This window comes from Protopterus annectens, chromosome 2.part1 (assembly GCF_019279795.1).
Source record: "Protopterus annectens isolate FY-2018-M chromosome 2.part1, PAN1.0, whole genome shotgun sequence".
NCBI lineage: Eukaryota > Metazoa > Chordata > Ceratodontiformes > Protopteridae > Protopterus > Protopterus annectens.
The window spans coordinates 286,616,368-286,623,867 of NC_056729.1; positions in this window are offsets into that span (position 1 = coordinate 286,616,368).

Here is a 7,500-nt window from a genome sequence, read left to right on the forward strand (position 1 = left end):
ATCCCAGTCCCTCCACACCACATGCTCCAGAGACCTCAACCTCATTAAAACAATCAACAGAACATGCTGGAGGGACAGGTTCATAACCCAAAGACTGCCCATGCTATGGAATACACTTCCCATACATGTCAAGCAGAGCACATCACTGGCAATCGTCAAGAGAAATCTAAATGAGCGGATTGGAAATAGAAGATTCACCCTGAGGATCACTCCAGTGGCTCTACTCGACAGAGGCACTAGAAACTAAAGTTGGGTGGCATGATGCCAGAGTAATCCTATGGGCTAGGCTTGTAAAGGCTCCAAGCCCATTAGCCTAGTACACACCTATGCCTCTCTCTCTACATATGCGCATATATATATATATATATATATATATATATATATATATATTTATGTGTGCGTGTGCGTGTGTGTGTGTGTGTGTGTGTGTGTGTGTGTGTGTGTGTGTGTGTGTGTATATATATATATATATATATATATATATATATATATATATATATATATATATATATACATACTGCCCCAGCCCACATTAAGGAAACCACCGTAAAGTACGTCTCCAAAGCCAACTTCATGCTATGTAAGACTGAACTAGCTAACTTCATGACACCCATGCAGACGGTAAATAGAAGTACAACAGCTGAATAATACACCAATGCACTGTATGAGCACATGCAGAAGTGCATGGATCATGCCATCCCAAATAGAACTAAGATGCTCTCCTACAAATAAAGGAAGCCAATCTGATAGTCCCCTACCATTAAGGAACTTTACAACAAAAGGATGAAACTATTGAAATACTAGAGTAAACCCCCATGATTGTAAGAACTCCCTTATCATCCTCAGTAAGAAGCTGAGATACTTCATAAAATCCACCAAAGCTGGGTACAAAAACAAGATTGCAACTGATTCTAAAGACATTCACAAAGCATTCTATAGGTATGTCAAGGATCTCAGTGGCAACACTCAGATCTGTCCTGAGTTACAGCACAATGGCACTAAATATACAGAACCAACTGATATTGCCAACATCCTGTCAGATAGGTCAGTGCTAACTTTACCCCCCTCTCACCCACTAAAGGGCCCATCTCAATGCCGGACAAATGTAAAGCTCCTCTAATCATGGCTACACAGGTAAAAAAACACATCCTCCAAAGCCAAGAATCCAGCATCCATGGGACCTGACAACATCCCAGGCTTTGATCAGCAGAAACCACGCAACTAATTGGCACCCCATCTAAGTACCATGTTCAATCATAGCCTCATCTCAGGCTTTGTGCCTACTGAATGGCACACAGCAATGGTTATCCCACACCACAAGGGGGGAGCCACCACAGACACTGAGAACCCTGCCCCATCAGCCTGAGAAGCCTGATCTGCAAGGCCATGGAGTGTATCAGCATGGAACTAATAAACAATGACATAGGTAACCTCCAAACTGTTGAGCCCACCCAGTTCAGGTTTTGAAAGGTACATCAAGTCTTCTAAACCTGATTGGCTTTTTTGAAGCAGTCACCAGAGCCAAGGACAAGGCCAAGGTGGTCCACACAGCTTACCTTGACCTTGCCAAGGCCTTCAACAGGATCCCCCACTCTGGAATTACAGATAAACTCACTAAACTAGACATGCATACCAATGTCACGAGATGGGTTGCCACCTGGCTTACAGGCAGAATCCACACTATGAAAGTAGCAGACTCCAAATCCAACTCCATACCAGTGACAAATGGAGTACAACACGGTTCAGTCCTAGGTCCTCTCCTGTTTGGCATCTACTTCTCTGAAGTTCAGGCTAACACAGAGGGTCTATGGCTAATAACGTCCGCAGATGACTGCAAACTGGGAGCCATTATGGAATCCTGTAAAGATATGGAAACACTATGAAATGGCCTCATTGACACAGATGCCTGTTGTCAAAGCCATGGCCTCAAACTTAACACCAAAAAATGCATTGCCATCCCCTTTTGGTAAAACTATGTGCCCATGAACTACCACATAGCTGCTAGTACATTTAACACTGAAAGTATGTAAGAGGCCTAGGGACACAGATGGATAGTAGTCTCTCCTTTGATAACCACATTACCACAGTACTCACAAAATCCTTTTATGTGGCACATCACATCACAACAAGTGTCTCATCCAGAACAAAGGAAAGCCTTGTTCCCTCTACTCATCCCACATTAGACCTATTATGCAGTACAACGGTCTGTTTGGTATGTACCTCACAAGACATCTACAACAACTTGAAGGTCTACAGAAGTACCTCACAAAGAGGATCACCAGCCTCAAACAGATGCCCTATGCAAACTGTCTCAAAATACACCAGCTTTAATACATTGCATATCACGTACTCAGAGCCAGTCACTGCCTAACATACACAGCCATGTCAAACCTAGAGCTGTGTGACATGCTACATGTAAAGAAATCCCAGTCCCTCCAAAACACATGCTCCAGTGAGCTAAACCTTGTCACCACAATAGACAGAACATGCTAGAGGGATAGATTACTGTCCATAACATGTCCCATACTCTGGAACAAACTTTCCATGTATGTGACACAGAGCTCCTCATTAGCCTTCTTTAAGATAAATAGTGACATTTGGATGGTAAATAGGGAACCCACCTTGTGATTCACCTCTGTGTGTCTGCTGGAGAGAGGCACCGGACATTATTCGTCTGGTGTGGCGAAAGCCAGGGAATCCTGTTGGCCCTAGGGCCAATAGCCTAGTATCTACCTATGAACCTATGCACACACACACAAACACACACACACACACACACACACACACACACACACACACACACACACACACACACACACACACATATATATATATCTACATATCTATATCTATATATCTATCTATATATATATATATATATATATATATATATATATATATATATGTATGTAGTCATATAACATGCAGTGCAGACATACCTCAGAATCATACATATCAACCTCTTAGTGCAAGACTAATGAACAAAGGCTGTACCAAGGGTGGGTAATGGGCCACATATACGGACAGAATCGGAATATTGCTGCCATAACTGAACAGTTGTACAGCAACAGGGACTGTATCAGCAGAACTGTCGGAATGATATGGGGATGGGAATTGACATGTATGTCAGTCTTCACTGACATAAATCCTTGCATCATAACAGTGTTACCCAGAGAAATGCAAAGAAACTGTGGAACAGTAACAAAGTAAGGGCCAAACACATGGACAGTCTTCAAACAGCCTGGCAGTGGAAAGGTATGCTCACAACCCTGTAGTGCAATGAATCTGGAACAAGCCAGACAAAGTGGGGGAACAAAGGCATGACAATAGAGACATATCCAAATGATGTGAGTAGATAAACTGAGAAGATTGTTGTAGTAACACTGTTCCTGCTAACATATATATTGGCGAAATATCACCGTAGTGCATTTTAGAGTTAATGTCCAGAAGCCAAATGAAAGTACCACCTCAACAGATACAAGCATACATAATCTGGGGGTTTTGCTACTGTGCTGTGGAGATGCTATACATTACTGTTAAAGGCCCTGTGGTTGTCTACACCATCTGCTGCAATCATGTTGTCATAGGTACCTTTACAGATGTTGATGAGAGATCACAGCCTTTGGTTGAGGCTGATAAAGGAGTATTCCCAGACTTGGCACTTCACCTTATTCCACATGAAGTTCCTCCTTCTGTTGTAGGGTTTCTTTATGACAGGGGACCACCAGATTGGCTTCCTTATTTCTGAGGAGAGCATCTTGGTTGTATTGCGTATGGGGAGATCTATGCATTTGTTTGTGTGTTCGTATAGTGCATCGGTGTAAGATTCTGCAGTTATGCAACTGGTCTCCATCTGCATGGGTGCCACGCAGCTAGCCACCTCTGTTTGTATGTGCCCAAAGTTACCTTTGTTGAATATTTCATGGTGGTTACCTTTGTGGGTGGTGGGAGGGATGTGGAATTCCTGTGTGATTAGTTTGTGTTAGTAACTAACCAGGGAGGAGTTGACTATTGGTGTAGACCAACATTTGCTCATGTTAGTAATGACCAGGTCAAGGATGTGGATACTGCTAGTGGGAGTAAGAACGAGCATGTCCAGGGCATTGGAATCAATGAATCCAAGAAAGCATTGGCCAAGTGTATTAGTACATGAGTAGTTTTTCCAGTTAATGGTGGGGTACTTGATGTCGGCCAGTATGAGAGTGTTAGGTTGGAACTTAATATTCCCCAGGGTGCTTAGGAATGGGGAGTGTGAGTCTTGGGCCATGTTTGTGGACCTACAGCAGACTAAGACCTGTATTGCTGTCTTACCCAATGTTAGCTGTACCTGAAGTATCCCAGGTGCATTATGTTGTGCTAACAGTCTGGAGATGTGTGCATCCATTATGAATATTGCAACACCACTACCCTTGTAGCTGCAGTCCAACTTCGGGGTCACAGAGGTGTGGAATGAGTGATAGCCTGGTAGTGCAGTTGTACTTCCTGCTGCCTTGAACCAGTTCCCTGTTACAGCACAAATGTTGATGTTCTCCAGTTTAAGGATTGCTTTGAGCGAGTGCATTTTGAAATGTAGACGGCGAGTGTTGAGCAGCATGATCCTCAGATTACATTTGCTTGTAGCTGTTACAGTGCTAATGTGGTCTTTGGAACACTGCCTACAAAAGCCACTATAGGGGTAGCAAGAGCCTTGGCCAGTATCTGGAAGCCCAGGGGTGACAGATGCAGGACATTTGTGGCAAAGGATCATGGCCTGTCAAACATGTCATCCCAGGCACACAGATAGTGGAACCCCTTAATATGATACCAGAGATGTCGCCAATTGTTGAGAACAATCGTTTTCAGCTTGTACTGTGGTATCAGTCTAGGTGATGGTAGGATACTGCTCAGGGCTAGTGTCATATCTGTCTGGGCTGCATAATCAGTGGGCTCCTCCATGTCTGTTTCCATATAGTCCAGGAAGGTACGTCTAAGGACATTCGCATCCACATGTACAATGACAGAGTCATATGTGTACCTGTTATTGGGGGATTTCAGTGTGTGTGTTATGTGGTGGATCCTGATGCCAACAGCCAACTCACTGTCACTTTCTCCTTTTTCGACCTAGTGAGTGGGACATCACTGCTCCTCACTATCAAGTCAACTATGCCTATTTTTTTGGCCATGCTGTTTTGCCGTAGGCACTTTGGTTGAGTGGCACACTGTTTAGGAGACATATGTGTCTTGTGATTAGTGTTGTGTGGTGGTGGAAATTCACTGTTATGACAGATCATAACCCACTAACATGGTTAAACAGAGCCAGCCAGCAAAAGGCCAAGTTGCTAAGATGGAGCCTAGGGTTGCAAGCATATGATATGTCAGTGCAGCACCACAGTGGGATTAACAATGCCAATGAGATGGGCTCTCAAGAGAGGGGAATGGGGTAAGGTATACTCAGATAGACCTCTCAAACAGCGTTTCTCAAGGGTCCCTTGAAAACCTAGCTTGAGTTCTCTAGGGAGGGGGGAGAAATGTGAAGGCTGCCAGCCTAGCTAGATAGAATTTTATAGATAATTCTGTCATCTGTAAATATTAATGTAAACCACAGGCTTGTTGTCTTAAATGGTAAAAATAAAGTTACATGTGGAACTGAAAAAAATGTAACAGCAGTGCACTCTACTGACCAAGTAAAGCATGTTGTCGCCCTTTGATGTAAACATGGCTCCGGCCAGTCTAGATGAAGGAATTCTTGCTATTGTTTTAAGGCCAGATTTAATGGCCAGAATTTGCATGCATAAATGTCCTTAATGGCTTTGTTTCCTGACCTGGTGTGAGCTTACTAAAGAATGTAGCCTGTTAGCCTGAGAACCCCAGGAAAGGTTGAAGAATGATTTAATGTGAACCAGGAATGTGATTTTAAAAACAGAGAGACTCAGACAGCATTAAGCATTTTTGTCTTGACCATCCAACTCACCAGCACTGTCTTGCTCTATATGCAAGTTTATCTTAGATTTGTGTTTTCTCTTAGGAATAGCTAGAAACTAGAAATATTAGACTAAGTGTTTTTCTGTGATGTCAGAACTGTACTACTGAATTATTTTAAGTATTTCTCTGTGATCTCTGAACTCTTGACTAGCACTGTATAGTAAAAAGTATTGTCTTGTGTTTTGACTATTTATTATTAAATATTTTTAAACCCTTTTAACTGTGGCTGTTTTTGTAGAGATAATTTAAGCTCTTTAGAGTACCTGCATGCCTTAGGTAAAATTGTACAAAGCCACTCTAATAGCTTTAGCAGTGAGCTATACTACCAATTGGATAATAATATTGCACAGTAATAATTGGACACCCTGTTAAGAGCCTTTGAGTAGCTGATAAATATTAGTGGGTAGTGTCAAGTGGTACTAACTTTTAGGCTGGACATAAAAGGGGAACAGCTGGAGAACCTGTGCCAGCCTTCCTCAGGAGTGTGTGTGTGTGTGTGTGTGTGTGTGTGTGTGTGTGTGTTTGTGTGTGTGTGTGTGTGTGTGTGTGTGTGTGTGTGTGTGTGTGTGTGTGTGTCAGCTACTTGGGCAGGGACACGAAGCACTGGTTGGACAGAGAGGGTGCTGGAGGTTTTAGCTTGCCCACTAGGCTGAGATCTGGACCCTATAGCTGTGCCAGTGGGGAGTCATATTGGGGATCTGGAGAGCAAGGGAGTGACCAGCCTTGGACTGACTGTGATCTCTGTGTGCTCTTAAGGGAAATTGCACTTTACTGTGTGTATTTGTTATCCCTTCCTCCTATATGAGACGCCCCTCACTGGTGTTAGTGGTGAGAACTGAGGCTCCTTTATTGCTGGGCCAGGGCACAGGTGTCACATATTAATTACAGGGACCAACATCACTTCACTTTAATACAGTAATGAAGATATGTGCTGAATTTGTGAACACTGCACATGGGAAAAAAATAAAGAGAGAAGCTCCTTGGAGCAAAAGAAAAAAGGTAGAGGATTAATATTCAAAGATATCAGGGAATGAAAAGAAAACTGTTAAAAAGAGCTAGACTGGAGAGGGTATGTATGTTTCAGGAAAATATTAATGATGTAATAAGTCAAGATAATTGGAAACATACAAGCGGAGATGCCTTTTACTGTAGGAAATGGCCATATGTAAGGGATGAACAAATAAGTATACTTCATTTGTGGTATAACATACCCAATAAAGTAGCACAAGATAGAAGAATTTTTAATTTGAAATTTTGGGGATATGGAGGTGAAGATGCAGGTAATATTTCATATGTGTTGGGGTGTAGGAGAGCATAATAATATTGAGGCAGGCAGCTCAAGGGTGGACTGAAATATATGGTAAAATCTGAACTCGGTCTTGGGAAACACTGCAACCAGGGGTAGAGACCTGGGCAGGAGGCTGTAGTTAGAAGGAATTGACCACGCAAATGTTACTGGCATTTGTATCAAAAACAGATGTATCACGGGAATGGAGACCGACACTCTATAAAAGTGGGGAGTTTGCATAAGGAGTATTT